Below are 26,364 nucleotides of genomic sequence, written 5' to 3'. Positions count from 1 at the left end.
GGTATGCTTTAACGACTTGGCTGTCTCAAGTTAGTTTGTATTGTTAATGTAACACCTCGTTGTTGCCCAGTCATTGTATCATATGAAGTAGAGCTTGCCAGCTGGGGGTGACGGTCTGCCAATAAAAGATAAGACTATATTTGCAAGGATCATTTCTAGAGTGAAACTGTTTTGAAGGGATTGGTCTCGGTATCCACCAGGAGGAGTGGGAGTGTTTTCTTCTCAGCACCGAGCTGACAATAAGTTCAGTTGTTTAAATCAGTAAGCAAATTTCAAATGAATCACTGCTAATGTTAAAACAATTTAAGAACACTTTAAACAGTAATGTGATTTGCACTACGCAGGACTAGATTGAGCTTAAATAAAGACATTACATCTGAAAATAACTTGTGCTTACCCCCACTTACAAGGAAGCTGTCAACCTTTGTATTCGTCCTCATAACGTGTTAGAAAATGTAAACAGCAGTTGGAGAATGACGAAGTCGATCATCCCAGCATGTTAAACGAGGGCATTTCTCATGTAAACTACTTCCACTAATAGATCGTTTATACTGTTCTCAATGGTCCGCATCCCAGCCTGAGACCACGATCCAGTGGTAGACGGAGATGTTTTTCAAAGTAATATGTTATTTGGAATATTAAAACAATCAAGTTAAATAACACATGTTTGGACACAAAATATTTTTCAGTGACGTTAACAAGTAGTCTGTTTACAACAAAATGCAATCTGTGTTAGGAACACTATTTTAGTCGGATTTAAAATGGAAATTAAAATGGTATTGAGTGCTGACAAGAGTTTGGTATCAGCTGTTGATTTCCTTTAAACAATCTTTTATAGTAAAATGAACACATTTATTCCTTTTAAAAATAAGTAAAATTGAACTGTCAGAAGTGGGATTTGAACCCACATCTCCACTCGGAGACCAGAACACACAATTCTTTGGAAAGACAGAGTTCTTGTAGATGCCTGTAGATGCCAGGCATTCCGGTTCAGATGTGAAATTCTGTGTCATACAAAAAATCATTTCAAGATCGCGGTGGTGGTGATCTCGATCAAAAACTATTACAATGTGAATCAAAAAGGATCTTCTATCTCCATAAATAAATTATAGCACTTTGAGATTATATATGTTACTTGCGGATTGTTTAGAAATGTACTTAATTATATTAAAGCTGTTCTAAAAAAGAATGTTATCTCAAAAATTGAGTCTTGTCAAGCCGAAATAGCGTTAGACTGAAAATCTAAAGGTCCCTGGTTTGATCCCAGGTTTCGGCAAACAGCAAGAATATTTTTGTTTTGTATTATTTTGAACTAAAAAACAGAGCACATTTTTTTCTTCAGTGTAATTGGAAGAAATAACAACGTATCAGAGTGCCATTTTCTAATGTGATTAAGAAATGCAAAAAGCATCGTCCCTGGGTGGGCTTGAACCACCAACCTTTCGGTTAACAGCCGAACGCGCTAACCGATTGCGCCACAGAGACAAACCTGTCAAACTACAAAAACTAACTTGCTGCAGCACTCTAGCACAAGCAAGGACTTTGTAAAGAATTCCACTTCTGACAGTTGACTTTTACTTATTTTTAAAATGAATAAATGTGTTCATTTTATTATAAAAGATTTTCAAGGAAATCAACAGCTGATACCAAACTCTTGTCAGCACTCAATAACATTTTAATTTCTGCCTTGTCAAACAAGCTCGAGCCACAGCACACAGTGCTGCTGCATGGGGACAGAGGTGGATTTTAAAGCGACTGAATCAACGAGCTAAGACTACTTTTTGAAGAAATTGAAAACATACCTCTAGTCGAAATATTTGCTATTTAGTTAATCCATTTATTTTTTGAATTTGCAAATGGCAGACTACATTGCCAAAAATCTGACAATCTGAATTGCTCATATCAAGCTGTGATGTAGCCAATGAGAATCACTGGCATAATTCGAGGGGAATTAGCTCAAATGGTAGAGCGCTCGCTTCGCATGCGAGAAGTAGCGGGATCGATGCCCGCATTCTCCAAATAGTTTTAATATATCTGCGTATTTAGTCCCAACGCATTATGGAGATACATACAGTGTGACAATTCTCTGTAACAGTCGCCCGCCCTACATGTGTATTTTAAAGCAGTCTGCTAATTTGTAATATTCCCGCAGACTGAAAAACTGCAGTGCGCCCTCCATCGTATGCCTTCCGAGAAGCACAAAGGGATATTTTTTATATTTTTTAGCAATTGAAGAGTTTGTGTTAATTGAGAATAAATATAAATGGCTTGAAGTTGCTTTAATTTGTAACGTGTTTGAAATGAATTAGTGGTTTTTTACCATCATTGTACTGTATACTAGCTACTGTTGCATGTCCAGGAGTTTGTTAATCAGCTTCCCATATGGTCTAGCGGTTGATTTCTGGTTTTCACCCAGGTGGTCCGGGTTCGACTCCCGGTATGGGAACGTCTTTGTTATTGTCATTTTGTTACAGAACTGTGGTCATGTGTAATGTGTTTTCATTATGATGATAAACCTACAGTTACTTGAAATTATATATATATATATATATATATATATATATATATATATATATATATATATATATATATATATATATATACACAGAATGATGCAATGTATTTGTCTCTATTCACATCACCTCACATTTCACTGGTTGCCTACGAGGGCTTGAGAGGGGTGACGTAAAAGTGAGAGAGAAAGAGCAAAGTTTAAACACATAACATACAACAATCTGACACTCGCTCCCGATGGGTCAAGCAGCATCCTCTGGCTGCTGGGCATTTAGTGGAACAAGAGACAGGAAGGGGACCAACAGGACAAAAGGACAGATCCTTCGCAACTCAGTGCGGCATCCTCAGGCAGCTAAGCTGTCAGCTGGGCAGCGTGGAGAGCTTAGGAAATGTGTCTCGGGTCTGTTTAGGAGAGACAAAAACAGAGAACCCCCTCCGTTTACGACAGACGGAAACAGAGAAACGATGGAATGCTGTCAGTAGTGTGCAGTGGCCTGCTATAGAGAGCAGAGAGCTGCTGAATGCAGTGGAAATTGGTATTTGAGAGTTAAGGCGTTTAAGATGATGTCGGAGATGGGTCTGCCTTTTGGCAGAGATGAAGAATGCGTAGATCTGAGGCCTCTGCAGAACCTGAGAGGATGAGAATGCGTTGCTCGGAGGCTGCTGCAAAACCTATTGATTTGATCAGGAGCAGTCTAAGAGTGTATTGTCTATTGCGGTGTTGGAGAACTCTTGACTGAAATGTTGATAATCGTAGGACATAGTTTCCGTATGTGCCTGGAAGCTCAAATTGAATGAAATGGACTTTGAAAGTTGTATTAAGTGCCTTGATGAAGTTGGGGGCAAATGAGGAAGTGCAAATCAGGGAGCAAAAAGGTTGCAGGAATGGCCTGATGCAAGGAAGCTGGAAAATTAATGTGACAGTGGATTCTTAACATCTCAGAAAGCTGATAAGCATGGCTTCATGACCAGATCCTCGAAGGGAGGGGTTTTGATTTGAAATAATCAAGTTAATATATGAAGCAAAAGAGGTTGAGGCAGGAGGGGACTGAGAATCCCTCGGAAAGACAACGAACTGCAGGAATTGATAGAAAGTTTGGAGTGTGCGAGATTCGCAGCAATAGCAAATCAGTTTAAATTATGTAGTTTGTGGTGTTATGCTGCCATCTCGAGGTTGCGATTGGCTTCAGTGAAGCAGGGTAGCATATATTTGGTTATTGCGATTAAAATCCTTGTCTATGGATAAAACGTTTGCTTTAGAACAGTTAGTGATGATATAAGTAAGTTAACGTAGGTCTAGAAGAGGAGCCTGCAGTATTTAGATGTCATAATTCGGCGAGTTGAAGCTCTCATGTTGCAAAAGCGCAGCAGCAGGAGCCAGAAGATTGCAGTAGTGAGGCACAGGCTCGCATTGCCTGTTAAAGCTGCCTGGTCGCCATGGCAATTTACCACTCCCAGTAGTCACTCGAGGAGGCGTTGCCGTGGTAACCATGGTCTGTGAGGCGCCGGTGTTAAAGAGTTGCAGTGCAGCGGTGACGTCGGAACAGTCTTTCTGATGAAAACGCAGAGCAAGCTGAGAATGACGCTGCGCTTTGAACGGCGCTGTAGCTGCGCTAGAGACTGGAGGGAGCAGAAAAGACTAACGATGGAGCTCCTGCTGAAAAATACAAAAGCTGAATGATGAAAAGAATCACCTGAGAAGGTAGGAAAATAGCTGATACTGTCTACCAGCGCTGAGCAGAGAAATGACCTGCAGTGAAAGGAGCGAACAACAAAAAAACAAACACAGACCAAAAACAAACACAGACGAAGGGCGGAAGCAGTGCTGGGTGTATAAATAGAAAAGAAGGAGAGATTGACATGCAAGCTACCTAACGGGATTGCCCATACCGCTCTGGTCACGCCCTTTTTACCTGACCAAACACAGCAGCGCAAGATAATGGCAGAGAGACTGGAACTTGATTGAAACTGAACTGCCCCCCCAGGAAGTAATTTGTTTGTCGCTTTATAATCAATATGTTGTGTAGGCTAAATTGTATAAATAAATGTCTGGAGACATTCAAATCCAAACACGTTAAAAAATGAAATATAGTGGAATAGAAATAAAGACGGCTTTCACCTCGACGTGATTTGAACACGCAACCTACTGATCTGGAGTCAGACGCGCTACCGTTGTGCCACGAAGTCCTGGCATAGTGCGTACTTGTAATGCAATCCTAGAGTGCACAGCGTGACGTGACAGAATGCAATAATGTGTTAATTTACCCAAAAAAAGAAACATAAATAAATGTGTAGGTATTTATTTGTGAATAAACTATCTTGCTTCTATGATGGGACCGGAGACCTTACATCCGCATTCTAATGATCGTCCCACCCCAGAGAGACTTTGTCTTGACCAGGGATTAATATAATTTAAAAACAAACTGCGATGGTTCCACGCGATGGGAATGTGAATAGAGTCAGTTACATTTGCATCATTCTGTACATATATATATATATATATATATATATATATATATATATATATATATATATATTTCGAGTAACTGTAGCTTTATTATCATATTGAAGACACATTACACATGACCACAGTTCTGTAACAAAATGACAATAACAAGAACGTTCCCATACCGGGAGTTGAACCCGGGCCGCCTGGGTGAAAACCAGGAATCCTAACCGCTAGACCATATGGGAAGCTGAGGAACAAAATCATGGACATGCAACAGTAGCTAGTATACAGTACAATGATTGGTAAAAACAAGAACCGATATTTCATTATAAACACGTTACAAATGAAAGCAAACTTCAAGCCATTTATTTTTATTCTCAATTAACACAAACTCTTTAATTGCTAATAAATAAATAAATAAATAAATAAATAAATAAATAAATAAATAAATAATCTCCCTTTGTGTTTCTCGGAAGACATACGATGGACGGCGCACTGCAGTTTTTCAGTCTTGGGAATATAACAAATTAGGAGAATGTGCTTTAAAATACACATGTAGGGCGGGCGTCTCTGTTACAAAGAATTGTCACACTTTGTATTTATCTCCATAATGCGTTGGGACTAAATACGCAGATACGTTAAAACTATTTGGAGAATGCGAGCATCGATCCCGCTACTTCTCGCATGCGAAGCGAGCGCTCTACCATTTGAGCTAATTCCCCTCGAATTGTGTCAGAGATTCTCATAGGATACATCGCAGCTTGATATGAGCAATTCAGATTGTCTTCTTTTTTGTGGGGGGGGGGGCAAGGCAATGTAGTCTGCCATTTGCAAATTCAAAACATTTTTTTAATTAAATAGCAAATATTTCGACGAGAGGCATGTTTTCAATTTCTTCAAAAAGTAGTCTCAGCTCGTTGATTCAGTCGCTTTAAAATCCACCTCTGTGTCCCGATGCAGCAGCGCTGTGTGCTGTGGCTCGAGCTTCTTTGACGAGGCAGGCAATGCAAAAATGCCAAAACTTGCTTTTGTATCACATGACAAACTTAAGGTATGCTTTAACGGCTTGGCTGTCTCAAGTTAGTTTGTATTGTTAATGTAACACCTCGTTGTTGCCCAGTCATTGTATCATATGAAGTAGAGCTTGCCAGCTGGGGGTGACGGTCTGCCAATAAAAGACAAGACTATATTTGCAAGGATCATTTCTAGAGTGAAACTGTTTTGAAGGGATTGGTCTCGGTATCCACCAGGAGGAGTGGGAGTGTTTTCTTCTCAGCACCGAGCTGACAATAAGTTCAGTTGTTTAAATCATTAAGCAAATTTCAAATGGATCACTGCTAATGTTTTAAACAATTTAAGAACACTTTAAACAGTAATGTGATTTGCACTACGCAGGACTAGATTGAGCTTAAATAAAGACATTACACCTGAAAATAACTTGTGCTTACCCCCACTTACAAGGAAAGTGTCCAACTTTGTATTTGTCCTCATAACGTGTTAGAAAATGTAAACAGCAGTTGGAGAATGCCGAAGTCTATCATCCCATCATGTTAAACGAGGGCATTTCTCATGTAAACTACATCCACTAATAGATGGTTTATACTGTTCTCAATGGTCCGCATCCCAGCCTGAGACCACGATCCAGTGGTCGACGGAGATGTTTTTCAAAGTAATATGTTATTTGGAATATTAAAACAATCAAGTTAAATACATGTTTGGCCACAAAATATTTTTCAGTGACTTCATCAAGTAGTCTGTTTACAACAAAAATTGCAATCTGTGTTAGGAACACTATTTTAGTCTGATTTAAAATGGAAATTAAAATGGTATTGAGTGCTGACAAGAGTTTGGTATTAGCTGTTGATTTCCTTAAAACAATCTTTTATAGTAAAATGAACACATTTATTCCTTTTAAAAATAAGTAAAATTGAACTGTCAGAAGTGGGATTTGAACCCACGCCTCCATTCAGGGACCAGAACACACAATTCTTTGGAAAGACAATGTCCTTTAGTTTGGCGTCTTAGACCAACCGGCCATTCTGACAAGCTACGTTTGTTATTGTAGAAAACTGCATTATTTATTTCAGCACACACTAGGGTTCTCGTATCAAGGCCCGATTGGGTTTATTACGCACATACCAACTGATGCTCCATGAATGATGTTAAGACAATTCTAAAAAAAAAGAAACGGATTGAAGCCAACCCAAAACAGTAAGATTATTTATTTCAATATCGTTATAGCTATAAACGATGCATGCTTTTTACAATAGCAATTGCTATATGCCAATGACCAATAAGTTATTTTGTTGCAATACTGTATACAATGTGAACAGAATCAGACTTTGCTCCGTTGTCTCGAAGAAACATCTTCAATTTGTATTTAAAAAGGACGCCCAACGTGGGGCTCGAACCCACGACCTTGAGATTAAGAGTCTCATGCTCTACCGACTGAGCTAGCCGGGCTGACTTTTCGAGGTTTCTTTCACTGTAACCAACTGAGCTATTAATTTGTCATCTTATTTGAGAAAATAGTGAATGACAGAACCAAAGATTCCAAATATAATCCACTGAACTGTAGCTTTCTTATCATAATGAAAACAGATTACACATGACCACAGTTCTGTATCAAAATTAAGTCGTAAGTATATGGTTTCCATTGTAGCTATTTACACACACTGCTCTGTTGTCTCCCAGGGTGTTATCTAACAAAACGACATATGCTGTGCTGCCATAATTGATTACATAGACTTTCCTGCCCCGTGTTGCTTTCTTCTTAGATGTGATCTCAGGTTCTGATGACTTCTGCTCCCTCGATCACGTTCTGCAGCATCTCGCCTTGCTCATCACTCCCGTATGCTTTGGATGCTTAACAGGGTGGTCTCTGTGGCGCAATCGGTTAGCGCGTTCGGCTGTTAACCGAAAGGTTGGTGGTTCAAGCCCACCCAGGGACGATGTTTTTTGCATTTCTTAATCACATTAGAAAATGGCACTCTGATACGCTGTTATTTCATCCAATTACGCTGAAGAATAAATGTGCTCTGTTTTTTTAGTTCAAAATAATACACAACCAATATCGTCTTGTTGTTTGCCGAAACCCGGGATCGAACCAGGGACCTTTAGATCTTCAGTCTAACGCTCTCCCAACTGAGCTATTACGGCGTGACAAGACTGAGGTTTCGAGATAGCATTCTTTTTGGCAATCCAGTAAACCTGTAATGAAAAACGTTCAACAGCTCGGCAACACCATAACAGAATCCGATGCCTTTACAAATGCTTTTCGAAACTGTTAAGTTTTCTCCCAAATGCGGTTCTCAACAAATGTTTTTTTTTTTTTTTTTTTTTTGTATTCCTTCCAGAGTAAGTCCAAAAGGCAAACACTGGAACTGGTTGCCTGAAAGTGCCGCGCTTGAACTGCCTCAAGAAACGCTAAGCTCTAAAACGTGTACATAGAAAGTCTTTTAACATCTTTAACACAATCATCTGTATTCCAATAGCGGTTAATCCACAGGGTGATCAATAAAGTGACTGCTGGCTTTGTTTAAATATTAACGAGATGTTTTCAGGATTCACGCGTATTCTGAACAATCACAATAGAATATGGTAGTGAAAGGACAAGCAAATAACAGGTTTATTGGCTCTGGTCTTGTATCATCACCCTGACTACTGTCCGTAAGAAAGTGGCATTAATAAAAACGTCATTATGCAAAGTTCCCAATGCGCAAATACGCAGCATATTTACACTTCTTCACAATCTTAAACCTTCCCAAATGAATTTAAAATACTTACTGAAAGGTTACGCACATTTTCACTATCTCATGCAAGGAAGTGTTAATATGACTTTATTACCCAACTGTGTCAATGAAGACTGGTCAACAGTAATTTCGGATTCACTTTAGTTTATTGTGCTGTATCAAATGAAACATACAAATGAATCGCAATACAATAAATATCTGTTTGATCGCTATACAATCAATATGTTGTATAGGCTAAATTGTATAAATAAATGTCCGGAAACAGTCAAATTCAAACACGTTAAAAAATGAAATAGTGCAGAATAAAAACAAAGGCGGCTTTGACCTCGACGTGATTTGAACACGCAACCTTCTGATCTGGAGTCAGACGCGCTACCGTTGCGCCACGAAGTCCAGGAGTAACGGCAGCTTGTTATGCAATGCTAGAGTGTACAGCAAGCATGCCAAACACATGGTAATGCCGACGCTGATACTAGGAAAACACGCGGTATCACCAGGGTCATGGGAAACAGCCAACTCAATACTTGTTCGTAGCCAGCAGGGCTATGAAGTTGTCGGAAGTGTGTTTGATTCTCATCTTTAAAAGTAAAGAAAACATAAAACAATACGATTTGCTTTTAGAAATTTCATTATTTGAAACGTGGGCATAAACACAGTTGTATTGGCTGGGAATCATATGCCTGTGTTTATTTATTTATTTTCTGCACGTATTAATTAGTATTGTGTGAATATTTTATTTAGATTGTGTGTGAACATTTTAATTTTATTTAGATCGTTTTTTTTTCTTTTCAGAATTTTCATAATTTTCTGTTTGCTTTGCAATGTGATTTTGCTGTGTTGATTATTATTTGTCTGTTTTGTTTGGTGCACGGGTGAAACGGAGTTCGTAATTAAAGTATTTTTTTGTTTTGTTTATCAGAAGCACTGTGCACACGGACCTCAGGTCCCGCCCCAAACAATTGCAGGTAACTGTACACACCTGGAATTAGAAGGGCTTTGAGGTATAAAAAGGGTTAGGAACTAAGAGACTGGGAGCATGGAACTAGGAGATACCGGAATAGGAAAGAGAGAGAAGCTGAGGGAAGTAAACGAAAATAAAGAGGACGAGATTAGACAGCGAGTGGTTGGGGTTTTTTTGTGGACGGACAGTGTCAGTTTCGTTTTGTTATTTTTTCTCGTAGACTCACTCTGGGAGGACTGCGGAATTTGGTGATTGAAGACATTTGAAAAGAGGTACGGACAAGAACCTTTGCGTTCGTGGTTTATGTCAGGATATCAGGATCTCTCCTGAGGACTTCAGCTGAAGCGCAGCACCCTATGGAGAGGGCTGCCCAAACAGGCGTCTGGACAGGAGCCCTAAGAGGAGGTCTGGACCAGAGAGTGGATGACGTATGGTTAAGTGAACAAATACACATTAAAATGCATCTAATGCTCAAAAATAACACAATAATTCAAATAAACAAACTGTGCAAAAAAGGAAAACCAATCCAATTAAAATTCAAAAATCATAAGTGATAACACTGAATAAAATAATAATCAACACATTCGTCACCCGTGACATTACCACCACTGCGATCTTGAAAATGTTTGTATGCCACAGAATTTAAGATCTGAAACGGAATGTTTGGCATCTACAAAATGTCTAGCTAGTGGTGGATGAATATATTTTCTCCTAATTTAACTTTTATGCTCGCTCATTAATGCGCAATTGTAACTGTCTAGTAGTTTTACCATCATATTGCAAATGGCTAGGACAAGAAATCACATTAATGACATGAGCTGAAGCACAATCACTTGTAAGATACTGTTAAATAAGATACTCTTTTTTTTCATTGTATGGCTTGTACATTTTCTTAGTTTTAAATGTATTATCACAGGCGGTACACTTACGATTTGGAAAAAAAATCCAGTAGATTTGTCCAGTACACCTAGATCTCTCGAACATCTAAACGAGTCAGCCCTTAATAAAGGCCGTCCGTGTTCATTTCGGCGTTTATGACATTGTCTATACACAACAGCTCTTATGTAATCCTATTGGTATCGAATCGATCGCAATTAATGTGTTCCATGTTTCCAGTCAGTTTGATAGTTTTAAGATTTCCATTACACGAGAGTAGATGTTAAAACTTCATGCTGATTTGAACTCGGCTCTCGCCAAGATAAGCACCAACTAAGACGTAGCTTTACAGTAAACTAATGTGATCCATATGTGTCTCCCTCCATTTACGTTTCCTTCCATATGATGATGTAGATATCCTTCTGTCTGGTGTTAATGGCTGAAGTGTAATGCTGGCTCCAGGGATCAGCTTATTTTGCCTCCCTGGTGCATCAGCACACACAACGGCTGCGATGCTGGCTCCGGGGATCAACCAAAGTGCGGCCTCCCCAGCGCATCAGCATGACAACCGTCTGGATTGAGCTAAGTAGGGTACATCTCTGGGGTTTTCAAGTGGGCACCTTCCATCCTCAGTGTTTCGTCGACTAGCCCACGACACCTCAAGAGGGCTCGACGGTGATTCTGGCATCCCAGCATCACCCCCCTCCGTCCCCCACTCAACTCAGCCCAGCTTACTTACCTGTCCCCAGCCAGAATCTTTCCGTCTCAACCACAGCCAGTTGCTGCTCCTCTCTGCTGCTTCAGATAAGTTCTTCACTGTGCGACGCAACTCTTGGCCACTGAATCCGACGTCTCTGAGAAACCGGGTTGTAGAGTGTGCCACAAATCCTCGACAACCCACTTCCACTGGGTAAACCCGAACTCTCCATCCTCGCTGTTCCGCTTCAGTGGCTAGTTGAGCATACCGCAGTTTCTTCCTCTCATACGCCTCATCTATAGCATCCTCCCATGGCACTGTTAACTCTACCAGGTGAACAAGGCATGCTGATCCAGACCACAAGACAATATCTGGTCGAAGGTTAGTGGTGGCAATCTCAGGTGGAAAAATAAGCCGTTGACCAACATCTGCCAGCATATTCTAGTCTCTAGCAGCTTCCAGTTGTCCTGGGCGAGGATTGGTTTTAACACCTTTTCTTGGTGGTTGCTCTCCTGGGCGGAGGAATGTTGTCTTTTGTGTGTAATGTTTTGATGGAACAGGTGGCAACTTATTGGTCATGTTACGCTTGTCTTCCAATGCTAAGGCCAAACATCGCAGCACCTGGTCATGGCGCCAAGTAAACCGTCCTTGGCTAAGAGCCACCTTACATCCTGTCAAAATGTGCCTTAATGTTGCAGGTGATGAACACAAAGGACATGAGGGATCCTCTCCTACCCAGAGGTTTAGGTTCTGTGGTGATGGGAGAACATCATATGTTGACCTGATGAGGAAACTGATCCTGCTCTGTTCCATTGACCATAGGTCTTGCCAGCCAATCTTGCGTTGTTCCACACTCTCCCATCTCATCCATTCTCCCTGTTTGGCCTGGGAAATGGCCTTTATACACCTCATCCTCTCCTCCTGTTTTTGCACCTCATTGACCACCAGCTTCCTCTGTTGAGCTGAGGCTGCCTTGTGCCATGTAGGAGGAGCTGAACTGAGACCAAGAACCCCTCTTCTATGCTGAACTTGCCCCATTATATCACCGATTCTATATTACATTCTGAATATGAATAGAGCTGAATTATTAATTGTTGATAATACTTAGAATACCAGATACATATTTAGCATTAAAAAGCAATACATGTGATTTATTTAAACAGTCGTTCATTATTTTGTGTATCAGCGGCCACACAAAGCTGAGCGCAGTGCGGTATACTGTAATGATGCTCCAGTCAGTCTGTCCGGACTGCACCTGAACCATCTTAAAAACACGAAGCCCCTAATAAGCTAATTTGTAAAAGTTAGTAAAGAGTTGCGCTAATATAACAAAGCTAAATTTGAACTCCTAGCTGGTACAACGAGAGAGGACGAGAGGGCGGGGCAGAGAAGGAGGGGGAGACGCTGCTAGGCAACCGGCTCGTGAACATTCCGCTCAGCTGAGGAGAGACCGTTAGGATTTAAAAATGCGAACTTTCCGAGCGGCGTTAGGCGCTTCGTTAAATTAACACACCGTTGCTGGCATTTGAATATAACCGTATTTTAAATACTCAAATAGGACTGTATTAAAATATATATGTTTTTCAAAGTAATGTTATTTGGAATATTAAAACAATCAAATTAAATAACACATGTTTGGACACCAAAATATTGTTCTTCCTCATAACGTGTTAGAAAATGTAAACAACAGTTGGAGAATGCCGAAGTCGATCATCCTAGCATGTTAAACGAGGGCATTTCTCCTGTAAGCTGCGTCTAGTAATAGATGGTTTATACTGTTCTCAATGGTCCACATCCCAGCCTGAGACCACGATCCAGTGGTCGACGGAGATGTTTTTCAAAATAATATGTTATTTGGAATTTTAAAACAATCAAGTTAAATAACATGTTTGGACACAAAATATTTTTCAGTGACGTTAACAAGTAGTCTGTTTACAACAAAAATGCACTCTGTGTTAGGAACACTATTTTAGTCCGATTTAAAATGGAAATTAAAATGGTATTGAGTGCTGAAATTTATTATTTTTAAAAATAAGTAAAAGTCAACTGTCAGAAGTGGGATTTGAACCCACGCCTCCATTCAGAGACCAGAACACACAATTCTTTAGAAAGACAGAGTCCTTGAGTCTGGCGCCTTAGACCACTCGGCCATTCTGACAAGCTGCATTTGTTCATGTAGAAAACCGCATTATTTATTTCAGCACACACTAGGGGGTCGTATCAAGGCCCGATTGGGTTTACGCACATACCAACTGATGCTCCATGAATGATGTTAAGACAATTCTAAAAAAAAGAAACGGATTGAAGTCAACCCAAAAAAGTAAGATTATGTATTTCAATATCGTTATAGCTATAAACGATGCATGCTTTTTACAATAGCAATTGCTATTTGACAATGACCAATAAGTAATTTTGTTGCAATACTGTATACAATGTGAACAGAATCAGACTTTGCTCCGTTGTCTCGAAGAAACATCTTCAATTTGTATTTAAAAAGGACGCCCAACGTGGGGCTCGAACCCACGACCCTGAGATTAAGAGTCTCATGCTCTACCGACTGAGCTAGCCGGGCTGACTTTTCGAGGTGTCTTTCACTGTAACCAACTGAGCTATTAATTTGTCATCTTATTTGAGAAAAAAGTGAATGACAGAACCAAAGATTCCAAATATAATCCACTGAACTGTAGTTTTCTTATCATAATGAAAACAGATTACACATGACCACAGTTCTGTATCAAAATTAAGTCGTAAGTATATGGTTTCCATTGTAGCTATTTACACACACTGCTCTGTTGTCTCCCAGGGTGTTATCTAACAAAACGACATATGCTGTGCTTCCATAATCGATTACATAGACTTTCCTGCCCCGTGTTGCTTTCTTCTTAGATGTGATCTCAGGTTCTGATGAGTTCTGCTCCCTCGATCACGTTCTGCAGCATTTCGCCTTGCTCATCACTCCCGTATGCTTTGGCTGCTTAACAGGTTGGTCTCTGTGGCGCAATCGGTTAGCGCGTTCGGCTGTTAACCGAAAGGTTCGTGGTTCAAGCCCGCCCAGGGACGATGTTTTTTGCATTTCTTAATCACATTAGAAAATGGCACTCTGATACGCTGTTATTTCATCCAATTACGCTGAAGAATGAATGTGCTCTGTTTTTTTAGTTCAAAATAATACAAAACCAATATCGTCTTGTTGTTTGCCGAAACCCGGGATCGAACCAGGGACCTTTAGATCTTCAGTCTAACGCTCTCCCAACTGAGCTATTTCGGCGTGACAAGACTGATCTTTCGAGATAGCATTCTTTTTGGCAATCCAGTAAACCTGTAATGAAAAACGTTCAACAGCTCGGCAACACCATAATAGAATCCGAAGCCTTTACAAATGCTTTTCGAAACTTTAAGTTTTCTCCCAAATGCGGTTCTCAACAAATGTTTTTTTTTTTTTTTTTTTTTTGTATTCCTTCCAGAGTAAGTCCAAAAGGCAAACACTGGAACTGGTTGCCTGAAAGTGCCGCGCTTGAACTGCCTCAAGAAACGCTTAGCTCTAAAACTTGTACATAGAAAGTCTATTAACATCTTTAACACAATCATCTGTATTCCAATAGCGGTTAATCCACAGGGTGATCAATAAAGTGACTGCTGGCTTTGTTTAAATATTAACGAGATGTTTTCAGGATTCACGCGTATTCTGAACAAGCACAATAGAATATGGTAGTGAAAGGACAAGCAAATAGCAAGTATTGGCTCTGGTCTTGTATCATCACCCTGACTACTGTCCGTAAGAAAGTGTCATTAATAAAAACGTCATTATGCAAAGTTCCCAATGCGCAAATACGCAGCATATTTAAACTTCTTCACAATCTTAAACCTTCCCAAATGAATTTAAAATACTTACTGAAAGGTTACACACATTTTCACTATCTCATGCAAGGAAGTGTTAATATGACTTTATTACCCAACTGTGTCAATGAAGACTGGTCAACAGTAATTTCGGATTCACTTTAGTTTATTGTGCTGTATCAAATGAAACATAAAAATGAATCGCAATACAATAAATATCTGTTTGATCGCTATACAATCAATATGTTGTATAGGCTAAATTGTATAAATAAATGTCCGGAAACAGTCAAATTCAAACACGTTAAAAAATGAAATAGTGCGGAATAAAAACAAAGGCGGCTTTGACCTCGACGTGATTTGAACACGCAACCTTCTCATCTGGAGTCAGACGCGCTACCGTTGCGCCACGAAGTCCAGCTGTAATGGCAGCTTGTTATGCAATGCTAGAGTGTACAGCAAGCATGCCAAACACATGGTAATGCCGACGCTGATACTAGGAAAACACGGTGTATCACCAGGGTCATGGGAAACAGCCGACTCAATACTTGTTCGTAGCCAGCAGGGCTATGAAGTTGTCGGAAGTGTGTTTGATTCTCAGCTTTTAAAGTAAAGAAAACATAAAACAATACGATTTGCTTTTAGAAATTTCATTATTTGAAACGTGGGCATAAACACAGTTGTATTGGCTGGGAATCATATGCCTGTGTTTATTTATTTATTTTCTGCACGTATTAATTAGTATTGTGTGAATATTTTATTTAGATCGTTTTTTTTTTCTTTTCATAATTTTCTGTTTGCTTTGCACTGTGTTTTTGCTGTGTTGATTATTATTTGTCTGTTTTGTTTGGTGCACGGTTAAAACGGAGATCGTAATTAAAGTATTTTTTGTTTTGTTTATCAGAAGCACTGTGCACACGGACCTCAGGTCCCGCCCCAAACAATTGCAGGTACCTGTACACACCTGGAATTAGAAGGGCTTTGAGGTATAAAAAGGGTGAGGAACTAAGAGACTGGGAGCATGGAACTAGGAGATACCGGAATAGGAAAGAGAGAGAAGCTGAGGGAAGTAAACGAAAATAAAGAAGACGAGATTAGACAGCGAGTGGTTGGGTTTTTTTTGTGCACGGACAGTGTCAGTTTCGTTTTGTTATTTTTTTTCCGTAGACTCACTCTGGGAGGACTGCGGAATTTGGCGAATGAAGACATTTGAAAAGAGGTACTGACAAGAACCTTTGCGTTCGTGGTTTATGTCAGGATATCAGGATCTCTCCTGAGGACTTCAGCTGAAGCGCAGCACCCTATGGAGAGGGCTGCCCAAACAGGCGTCTGGACAGGAGCCCTAAGAGGAGGTCTGGACCAGAGAGTGGATGACGTATGGTTAAGTGAACAAATACACATTAAAATGCATCTAATGCTCAAAAATAAAACAATCATTCAAATAAACAAACTGTGCAAAAAAAGGAAAACCAATCCAATTAAAATTCAAAAATCATAAGTGATAACACTGAATAAAATAATAATCAACACATTCGTCACCCGTGACATTACCACCACTGCGATCTTGAAAATGTTTGTATGCCACAGAATTTAAGATCTGAAACGGAATGTTTGGCATCTACAAAATGTCTAGCTAGTGGTGGATGAATATATTTTCTCCTAATTGAACTTTTATGTTCGCTCATTAATGCGCAATTGTAACTTTCTAGTAGTTTTACCATCATATTGCAAATGGCTAGGACAAGAAATCACATTAATGACATGAGCTGAAGCACAATCACTTGTAAGATACTGTACTCTTTTTTTTCGTTGTATGGCTTGTGCATTTTCTTAGTTTTAAATGTATTATCACAGGCGGTACACTTACGATTTGGAAAAAATCCAGTAGATTTGTCCAGTACACCTAGATCTCTCGAACATCTAAACGATTCAGCCCTTAATAAAGACCGTCCGTGTTCATTTCGGCGTTTATGACATTGTCTATACACAACAGCTCTTATGTAATCCTATTGGTATCGAATCGATCGCAATTAATGTGTTCCATGTTTCCAGTCAGTTTGATAGTTTTAATACTGTATTACATTCTGAATATGAATAGAGCTGAATTATTAATTGTTGATAATACTTAGAATACCAGATACATATTTAGCATTAAAAAAGCAATACATGTGATTTATTTAAACATTCGTTAATTATTTTGTGTATCAGCGGCCACACTGAGCTGAGCGCAGTGCGGTATACTGTAATGATGCTCCAGTCAGTCTGTCCGGACTGCACCTGAACCATCTTAAAAACACGAAGCCCCTAATAAGCTAATTTGTAAAAGTTAGTAAAGAATTGCGCTAATATAACGAAGCTAAATTTGAACTCCTAGCTGGAGCAACGAGAGAGGGCGAGACGGCGGGGCAGAGAAGGAGGGGGAGACGCTGCTAGGCAATCGGCTCGTGAACATTCCACTCAGCTGAGCAGAGACCGTTAGGATTTAAAAATGCGAACGTTCCGAGCGGCGTTAGGCGCTCCGTTAAATTAACACACCGTTGCTGGCATTTGAATATAACCATATTTTAAATACTCAAATAGGACTGTATTAAAAAATATATGTTTTTCAAAGTAATATGTTATTTGGAATATTAAAACAATCCAATTAAATAACACATGTTTGGACACCAAAATATTGTTCTTCCTCATAACGTGTTAGAAAATGTAAACAGCAGTTGGAGAATGCCGAAGTCGATCATCCTAGCATGTTAAACGAGGGCATTTCTCCTGTAAGCTGCGTCTAGTAATAGATGGTTTATACTGTTCTCAATGGTCCACGTCCCAGCCTGAGACCACGATCCAGTGGTCGACGGAGATGTTTTTCAAAGTAATATGTTATTTGGAATTTTAAAACAATCAAGTTAAATAACATGTTTGGACACAAAATATTTTTCAGTGACGTTAACAAGTAGTCTGTTTACAACAAAAATGCAATCTGTGTTAGGAACACTATTTCAGTCCGATTTAAAATGGAAATTAAAATGGTATTGAGTGCTGAAATTTATTATTTTTAAAAATAAGTAAAAGTCAACTGTCAGAAGTGGGATTTGAACCCACGCCTCCATTCAGAGACCAGAACACAGAATTCTTTAGAAAGACGGAATCCTTGAGTCTGGCGCCTTAGACCACTCGGCCATTCTGACAAGCTGCGTTTGTTATTGTAGAAAAACGCATTATTTATTTCAGCACACACTAGGGGATCGTATCAAGGCCCGATTGGGTTTATTACGCACATACCAACTGATGCTCCATGAATGATGCTAAGACAATTCTAAAAAAAAGAAACGTATTGAAGTCAACCCAAAAAAGTAAGATTATTTATTTCAATATCGTTATAGCTATAAACGATGCATGCTTTTTACAATAGCAATTGCTATTTGACAATGACCAATAAGTAATTTTGTTGCAATACTGTATACAATGTGAACAGAATCAGACTTTGCTCCGTTGTCTCGAAGAAACATCTTCAATTTGTATTTAAAAAGGACGCCCAACGTGGGGCTCGAACCCACGACCCTGAGATTAAGAGTCTCATGCTCTACCGACTGAGCTAGCCGGGCTGACTTTTCGAGGTGTCTTTCACTGTAACCAACTGAGCTATTAATTTGTCATCTTATTTGAGAAAAAAAGTGAATGACAGAACCAAAGATCCCAAATATAATCCACTGAACTGTAGTTTTCTTATCATAATGAAAACAGATTACACATGACCACAGTTCTGTATCAAAATTAAGTCGTAAGTATATGGTTTCCATTGTAGCTATTTACACACACTGCTCTGTTGTCTCCCAGGGTGTTATCTAACAAAACGACATATGCTGTGCTTCCATAATCGATTACATAGACTTTCCTGCCCCGTGTTGCTTTCTTCTTAGATGTGATCTCAGGTTCTGATGAGTTCTGCTCCCTCGATCACGTTCTGCAGCATCTCGCCTTGCTCATCACTCCCGTATGCTTTGGCTGCTTAACACGTTGGTCTCTGTGGCGCAATCGGTTAGCGCGTTCGGCTGTTAACCGAAAGGTTCGTGGTTCAAGCCCACCCAGGGACGATGTTTTTTGCATTTCTTAATCACATTAGAAAATGGCACTCTGATACGCTGTTATTTCATCCAATTACGCTGAAGAATGAATGTGCTCTGTTTTTTTAGTTCAAAATAATACAAAACCAATATCGTCTTGTTGTTTGCCGAAACCCGGGATCGAACCAGGGACCTTTAGATCTTCAGTCTAACGCTCTCCCAGCTGAGCAATTTCGGCTTGTCAAGCCTCCTTTTTCGAGATAACATTCTTTTTTAGAATAGTTGTAATATAATTACGTACATTTCTAAACAATCCGTTAGTAACATAATATCAAAGCGCTATAATTTATTTCAGCTCTTATGAGACAAGTATCTTTGCGCATTATATCATCCTTGATTGCGAAATGTAATATTAATTAATTGCTTCAGTTAATATTTAAAAAAACTACTTTGCTAACAGAAGAAAAACAAGCTAGCAGAGGATGGTTTCGATCCATCAACCTCTGGGTTATGGGCCCAGCACGCTTCCGCTGCGCCACTCTGCTACAGCTGTCTCATGAATGAATTACCAGCAGCAGAAAAAAAAAACTGAACATCGTTTTAACCAGTCACACGGCAGTGGCCGGGCCGAACCATGGAAACGTTGCAAATCAGAGATGATCCGTTTTCTTTTCTCCCAAATACGGTATGCAAAGTATGCAACTTTTCTGCCCACTTTGATCACAGGCAGTTTTATCCCCCAGTTTCGGCAGCCAATTCCAATATTCTGTCTCTCGAAAGCATCTTAAATCGTGGAAAGCGCTCTTTGTTTAAAATTACACTGAAGACTTATTTTGTTCGACCAGCCTTACAATTAGATATTTTGTTGTTTTTAAGTAGATTTTGTGAAGCGCATATCGGGCGCTATAGAAAATATATATGATTAATAGATAGATTGATTAATTGAATGTTAGCCTGCGTTCGATCTGGCAGGTTTAATTCTTCAAAAGACAACGCCGAAGGGTCTGATAAATGACACTGTAATTATCTGAGATGATGCATGTAGACAATAATGTAAAAAATATTATTATTTATTTATTTCTTAGCTGACGCCCTTATCCAGGGGGACTTACAATTATTACAAGATATCACATTATTTTTGCATACAATTACCCATTTATACAGTTGGGTTTTTACTGGAGCAATCTAGGTAAAGTACCTTGCTCAAGGGTTTGAACCCACGACCCTCCGGTCAAGAGTCCAGAGCCCTAACCACTACTCCACAACTGGTTGTTTTCGAATTTGTATTATTTAATTTCATTTTTCTTTTTAAATGTAGAGCTGTTTTATAGTTATTAATGTATTATTATTAGGTTTGTGGTATTAATATCATTTATAATGTTCATTATTAACGTCGGTATTGTCGGTATTAAACACAGACAGATATGAGGTTCAGTCCAAACAGAGCGCCGAACTCAGCGAGGTCCAGCAGGGGACAGTAACTTCACACGGGGCCATTTCATCAACCATCACCTCAGAAACACAAACAAGCAAATCATTATTATTCTCCATTTTTAAAAGTCGCTCAGCGCTCTCCTGTAGCAGAGCGTTAAGTCATTTAAATTCAGCTCCGTGTGCTTTCTGAGCGGCTCACTTACTTAACGCGCCTGAATGCATCGCATTGAACACAGCGCTGAAAGAGCCAACATGGCGAACTCTGGCATCCAGTTTCATAACCGCCTCCATAGGGAGGCCAGCCAATCAGACTCACATGCTGGGGATAGAGTGTTTCTACAGCCAATCAGGCTCACATGCTGGGGATAGAGTGTTTCTACAGCCAATAATACGCGATGGATCCAACCAGACCCGCCTTCTGCTAGTGACGCTTTCATTTCAGTACAGGAAATAGAGAGGTTTGTTTTGTTCATGTGTGGAGAGGTGGTTGCAGTCAGTGATGATTTTACAACACGCTGTCTCCTGCTGTTTAAAATATGTAGGCTGGGATGAAATGTTTTCTAATAATTAGTGATTTTTGTGTTTGTTTATCACCTTCACGGAGTTCCGTGAAAAGGAAAGCATCCCTTTTCTGTGTTGAATTTCACACACAGAGCGGAGCGCGTCAGTCGCAGCTACAGACAAGTCGAGCTTTTCAATGAGATGATTTACTGAGAAACAAACGCGTTGAAGCTCCAGCAGAGCTCTGCGCGATTCTGAAAGACCAAAGTAAAGTTACTCCTTGCAAAGCCTGTTGTTTGTGTTCTTTCTTTATCACACCAGAAGAAGTGATGAATATATATTTGAATGGGAAGACTACAGTAAAAAATAAATATTACTAAATACAAACCGCAGGCGGCGTTTCTGATTGAAAAGAGGATTCCGCTAGACCAGTCTGAAACTCAAACCAGTGAAGATGGACGCGTCAGTGTGTCCGTGTCGCTCTTTCAAGACGAGCTCGCCTCTACCATCGAGCACGCAGTGAAAGCGGCTCTACACACCGTCTTGTGCGCGATTACTAAAGCTGTCGGCAGCAAATTCACTGAATTCAGAGTGGAAATGGAACAAAAAGGAGAAAGAGAATGAAAGTCTGAAGCTGAGATTGGAAATATCAGAGAACGAGCTGAAAGCTGTGCGAGGGTGTATAAACGCTACAGATGCAGACATTAAACAACCTTTAATATTTCAAGGTAAGATTGATTTTATTGTGTGGTATTGCTTGGTCAATCAAACACCTTAAACCACCTTCTATTGGAAAGATTTTGGTTAGAATTTTTCTTAAGACACGTTTTAAAGTGTTTGATTATAATAAGCGCAGCTCTGTCCTGATATTGGTTATAAAGAGTCAAATCGAGGCATTGTATTATTTTATATATTTAAATAGGTATTCTAGAAAGTACTAGATTGGAAAATCTTAACCAGTCTAATTTAGGAGGCTTCAATGGCATCCTTCTGGTAAAGTGATGTCTTGTATAGAGTCCCACTGAGACAGTCACAGACCATATTGCAGAGGGTTAGAATAATGATTTGTGATTTAATATCAGCATACAGGCAGCAGCACATCAGGTTTCAGTGTTTGATTGAACTGTTTGACTGTGAATCTATTTTTAGATAAATGGTTTCATTGTATTCCGCTCCAGTGCTGTTGAGTTTGTCTTTGGTACAGTCGCGGCTCATTCGCTGCTCGTTCTTTTGCTTCAGTCCTGTTTCCTTCTTGTTCCACACACACACATTTACACGATCTTTCCAGACCTCACTGTGTGAATAAAGGGGCGGCAGCAGCACCCTGCCTGCACCAATCCGCTGTAAGATTTTGGACCCGAGTGGTTCCACAAGTTCAATTAAGGGTTGAAGTTGGAGGAAGTAAATACAACACAGTAAGGTGTCAACTGAATTGTATCATTTTATTGAGTCTCTAGATTGAGTCTCTAAATAAAGTACTTTGTTCAGCTGATGGTAAACAGAATTAGGAAACAATCGCTCATATTGCTTATAAACATTTACTAATCCAGGTTATTATTTAAGAGCAGAGATGAGTTTGCACAGGATACATACAGTAGGGAGAGCCACACCATTACAAATGTATTTTAATACTACAAGGGATGTTATTGGATTTATATCTACAGGTCATGTGATGTTGCTCAAGTAAGCTTCCAATGTTCTGCCTAATGATTATTACACAGGTGGAGTTTGTACAAAAAACATATTGCTGCACTTGAAAAAGTTTGAGTTGTGTAAATCACCTGTTTAAATGAAACTGCTTTGAGAATAAGCAGGTTATCCTGCTGCAGTCGCTTGTCTGCTCATTGTATTTGACACATTGAAACTTGTATTCTGCGTTGACCGTTTCCTTCAAAACCGTTCTCACAATACAGGATCAGGTAACAAAAAGACATTCCTCAGACACTTTGCTAAGACTGCAAGTCTCCAGGCTTGGTTTCTAAGCATGTTTGCAGTAGAGAAATGGATGTTTGCATTAGAACAATGCAAAGGCAGAACGGCGGTCATGATGGTGATTGACAGGGAGGTAGAAGTGGATGCAATGCTCCAGTGTGAGGCTACAGGAGGTGAGAAAGCCCAGCAGCACTGAGTCTTGTACAGGACGTAGAATAAAAAGATGTTCATATGAAAATGCCTTTTCCTTCACTTTGTTCATAGGAACACAAACACAGCGTTAACCGACAATTGCAATGTAGAATATCAGGAATGGTATCAATGCCATCATGTACCTAAACCACCAAACTATTATACCGGCTCACCCCTATACGAAATAACTGAGGAACAGTAACTTTAAATCCCTGATCAAAGCAACTAACAAACCTAGCTGGTAAGTAAGAGATCTAATTGTATACAGTTTTGCTTCCCACAGATCCCAAAGAGAGCCACGCTATCCCTGAATCTGAAGCACAGGAAGGGCCAAAGATAGAAGCAGGAGTGCTGTGCAAGTCTAATGCAGGTTACAGAGCTGGCATGTGTTAAAGATGAAGAGGTCCCTCAACAGGAATGTGTTCCTATTAAAGAGGAATTCATAGAGCAGGAATGTGTCCCCATCGCAGAGGAACTTCCTCATGAAAATCATGCCTGTACACTTGTGGTAGAACAACAAGCTGGGATCCAACCTGTGTGATGACTCTCCATCTGAATGTGAACTGGGATTCAGAGGTAATCCTACAAAACAAGCAGCATTGAGCTGCCTGTTCATCCTGCAGAACCTGGTACTGAACACCAGCAGTGTGCTTGAGATTCATATTTTAACCAAGGGGAGCTGCCCAACCACTATGTCAACAAGGACATCACTGTGCTTGCTCCTGAGGCACCTGCTAGATGTGAAGCCGCTGCCACGCCTCTTTAGAATGCTGTGAGATCAGCGGTGTCCAATCACGCTCCTGGAGGCCATTCCACTCCACATTGAACAGGTTCAGTTATATAAAGTGATACTCCTGTGTCTGGATGGACACCCCTGTGTTAGATCTTTGCCTTTCCTCATTCCTGGTAGACTGTTTGCAGTTCTGCTCCTACAGCTTTACAGAGCTACAGGGATCACATGTCTCATCACTGGGTGATGCCAAATCCAGTCGGGTTGCTCAGCGTCACCAGAAGAAACATTTCAGTAGAGAGTTTCTGTGGAGAATGTATGCAGCAGGATCACCAACATGAGTCTTATTTTATTTCTTACACTTTATGCAAATACAATATAATTTTTAAACGCTCATCTCACTGCAACTATCCCGAGGACTGTAATGTTTGCTCGCAATGCCACATTTCACTTTTGTGTGTCTCACAGTAAGCATTGCTGTGTTATTATTGTCACAGTACAGTAAGTATGTGTGTGGAGGTGTTCTGTACAGCAGACCAGCTCAACAGATAATTTCTATATTAATTATGAATTATCAAAAAACAAATTAAATATTAGATACATTGCAGTACTATCAAAATGCAGGTACTAAATAGGATTTTTCATGATGCTCTGTTGGCTCGATTTAAAATATTCCATTTTAAACATTAAAAAAGCATGTTTTCATTTTCCACTTGGCTGACATGTTGACATCATTTTTGCTGTTACTGAAACTTGCGGGACACTAACTGGTGAATGAATCCACCTCATCTCAAGCAACCAATCACTGAACTGCTCATTCACTTGTGTTCAGAACAGTGCATGTGGAAAAATGCTGTACAATAACCTTTGTCTCTCTTCTCTTTCTTTCTTTAGCTTCTAAAGTAGATGAAGGAGAACACGACTCCACTCTATCAGCCCAGTGCAAAAACGCTTCTAGAGGCAAACCACAGTGCAAGAAACACAGAGAAACAACAAGAAGAATATGTGAAGACATTGAGAACTCACTCAGTTACAATCGCTTCCTTACAAGACAGACACCCACTTACTGTGGAGAGTACAGAGACGGCACATTCTGTATGTTTTAACAATTCTGAAACCCAGGGCAACTTGAAGACCTTGCCTCATTCTATTAAAGGTGGGAAGAGTTCCTGTCAATTAGATGCTCCTGAAACTCACAAGGGAAATCCCACAGGAGGGACTCCGTGTTCCTGGGCTGATTGTGGGAAGAGTTTCAATCATATATCACTGCTTAAAAGACACCAGCGCGTTCACACAGGAGAGAAACCTTCTCACATACAGACCAGTGATAAGAGTTTTACACAGTTAGGAAACCTTCATTCAGTCAGTTAGGAAACCGCACAAGACACCATAACATTCACACATATGTGTAATCCTATCCCTGCACTTAGTGTGAAGAAGTTAAGTCAGTTGCAGGCTCTTACAGGACTTGAGAACATTCTTAGAAATGCAGACACTTGGGGACACCTAAACAACAGGAGTGCATTCGACTAAATACAGAAATATTAACTGAAAACAAAAGAATAAACTTGCTTGATAAATAGGGTCACCCCTAATCACAATCTGTTCAGATCAAAAACTCACCAAAATCTGTGTTCATCATGTTGTTGAGCATTCTGATTGTGTTACATCACATTAGTAATATATTAAATAGATTGTTATTATGAGTGCAAGTTTCTCTTTTTTTCCTCCTGCATTGCTCAGCCTCTTGCAGTGTGTTGTGTGGAATCTTCCCTGATACCATGGTGAATCTGTGGTACCTCAGGACGCAGCACAGTATACCACAGTTATCATGTGGGCAGCTTGAAGTGTAAAATCAATACTGTTTCCAGCAGGGTGCGCCAGAGACCTTTTAGCACTTTAATGGGCTGCATACCATTGCTTCTTAACGAGGTGATTTCTGCTCCAGATGTGTTGAATACTCCCCTCTCTCTCTGGGGGACTCTATTAAACAAACAGGCACAAGGTATTTAGAAATCACAGCTTTATTACATCAGCATAGATTCTCTTGTGTACCAGTTCTCTGTGCATGGAAACAACATTTTCATGAGCCATCTGCAAAAACAGCACAAGAACTTTACACATAGCTAATTTATATAGCAGCCCCCACCTTTCCCCTTCATTTGCATGACGTTGTGTGAAAGCCGGGTTTTCTCAAGTAAAATAAACTGAGCGAATGGGAACCCGAAAAAGCATTTTGCACAAGACATTTTTATTAAGCAATTCCAGTGGTTTGCAGAAGTATTCACCCCCCTGCAAAGTTTTCACATTTTGTTGGCACCTGAGCGTACTCCACGACGCTTTCAAATTAGACTTTACATGTAGAATCTACACAAACTACTCCACATTGATAAAGTTAAAGGTCACAAAATTAGTGAAATAGTTTTAGCCTGTA

General features: G+C 39.9%; 1 long non-coding RNA gene and 15 other non-coding genes across 16 annotated transcripts; 4 read left to right on the top strand and 12 right to left on the bottom strand.

Annotated features, from left to right (window-relative positions):
• Nucleotides 1-1,411: 1,411 nt before the first annotated feature.
• Nucleotides 1,412-1,485, bottom strand: trnan-guu (transfer RNA asparagine (anticodon GUU)). The gene has a single exon. It is a non-coding gene; the product is annotated as a tRNA-Asn (tRNA).
• A 3,651-nt stretch (nucleotides 1,486-5,136) lies between these two features.
• Nucleotides 5,137-5,208, bottom strand: trnae-uuc (transfer RNA glutamic acid (anticodon UUC)). Its single transcript has one exon. It is a non-coding gene; the product is annotated as a tRNA-Glu (tRNA).
• Nucleotides 5,209-7,353: 2,145 nt separating this feature from the next.
• trnak-cuu (transfer RNA lysine (anticodon CUU)) lies at nucleotides 7,354-7,426 on the bottom strand. The gene has a single exon. It is a non-coding gene; the product is annotated as a tRNA-Lys (tRNA).
• A 414-nt stretch (nucleotides 7,427-7,840) lies between these two features.
• On the top strand, nucleotides 7,841-7,914 carry trnan-guu (transfer RNA asparagine (anticodon GUU)). The gene has a single exon. It is a non-coding gene; the product is annotated as a tRNA-Asn (tRNA).
• Nucleotides 7,915-8,049: 135 nt separating this feature from the next.
• On the bottom strand, nucleotides 8,050-8,122 carry trnaf-gaa (transfer RNA phenylalanine (anticodon GAA)). The gene has a single exon. It is a non-coding gene; the product is annotated as a tRNA-Phe (tRNA).
• Nucleotides 8,123-9,036: 914 nt separating this feature from the next.
• On the bottom strand, nucleotides 9,037-9,108 carry trnaw-cca (transfer RNA tryptophan (anticodon CCA)). The gene has a single exon. It is a non-coding gene; the product is annotated as a tRNA-Trp (tRNA).
• Nucleotides 9,109-13,296: 4,188 nt separating this feature from the next.
• trnal-caa (transfer RNA leucine (anticodon CAA)) lies at nucleotides 13,297-13,407 on the bottom strand. Its single transcript has 2 exons — nucleotides 13,370-13,407; nucleotides 13,297-13,342 (listed from the first exon to the last, which is right to left on the bottom strand). It is a non-coding gene; the product is annotated as a tRNA-Leu (tRNA).
• Nucleotides 13,408-13,748: 341 nt separating this feature from the next.
• On the bottom strand, nucleotides 13,749-13,821 carry trnak-cuu (transfer RNA lysine (anticodon CUU)). Its single transcript has one exon. It is a non-coding gene; the product is annotated as a tRNA-Lys (tRNA).
• A 414-nt stretch (nucleotides 13,822-14,235) lies between these two features.
• trnan-guu (transfer RNA asparagine (anticodon GUU)) lies at nucleotides 14,236-14,309 on the top strand. The gene has a single exon. It is a non-coding gene; the product is annotated as a tRNA-Asn (tRNA).
• Nucleotides 14,310-14,444: 135 nt separating this feature from the next.
• Nucleotides 14,445-14,517, bottom strand: trnaf-gaa (transfer RNA phenylalanine (anticodon GAA)). The gene has a single exon. It is a non-coding gene; the product is annotated as a tRNA-Phe (tRNA).
• Nucleotides 14,518-15,428: 911 nt separating this feature from the next.
• trnaw-cca (transfer RNA tryptophan (anticodon CCA)) lies at nucleotides 15,429-15,500 on the bottom strand. The gene has a single exon. It is a non-coding gene; the product is annotated as a tRNA-Trp (tRNA).
• Nucleotides 15,501-18,154: 2,654 nt separating this feature from the next.
• On the bottom strand, nucleotides 18,155-18,265 carry trnal-caa (transfer RNA leucine (anticodon CAA)). Its single transcript has 2 exons — nucleotides 18,228-18,265; nucleotides 18,155-18,200 (listed from the first exon to the last, which is right to left on the bottom strand). It is a non-coding gene; the product is annotated as a tRNA-Leu (tRNA).
• A 344-nt stretch (nucleotides 18,266-18,609) lies between these two features.
• Nucleotides 18,610-18,682, bottom strand: trnak-cuu (transfer RNA lysine (anticodon CUU)). Its single transcript has one exon. It is a non-coding gene; the product is annotated as a tRNA-Lys (tRNA).
• Nucleotides 18,683-19,097: 415 nt separating this feature from the next.
• trnan-guu (transfer RNA asparagine (anticodon GUU)) lies at nucleotides 19,098-19,171 on the top strand. The gene has a single exon. It is a non-coding gene; the product is annotated as a tRNA-Asn (tRNA).
• Nucleotides 19,172-19,306: 135 nt separating this feature from the next.
• trnaf-gaa (transfer RNA phenylalanine (anticodon GAA)) lies at nucleotides 19,307-19,379 on the bottom strand. The gene has a single exon. It is a non-coding gene; the product is annotated as a tRNA-Phe (tRNA).
• A 1,654-nt stretch (nucleotides 19,380-21,033) lies between these two features.
• Nucleotides 21,034-25,636, top strand: LOC131702953 (uncharacterized). Its single transcript, XR_009309622.1, has 3 exons — nucleotides 21,034-21,804; nucleotides 23,484-23,776; nucleotides 24,825-25,636. It is a non-coding gene; the product is annotated as an uncharacterized LOC131702953 (long non-coding RNA).
• Nucleotides 25,637-26,364: the final 728 nt, after the last annotated feature.

Source organism: Acipenser ruthenus, chromosome 32 (genome assembly GCF_902713425.1).
Source record: "Acipenser ruthenus chromosome 32, fAciRut3.2 maternal haplotype, whole genome shotgun sequence".
NCBI classification, from domain to species: domain Eukaryota; kingdom Metazoa; phylum Chordata; class Actinopteri; order Acipenseriformes; family Acipenseridae; genus Acipenser; species Acipenser ruthenus.
This window is presented reverse-complemented; position numbering and strand designations above follow the sequence as displayed.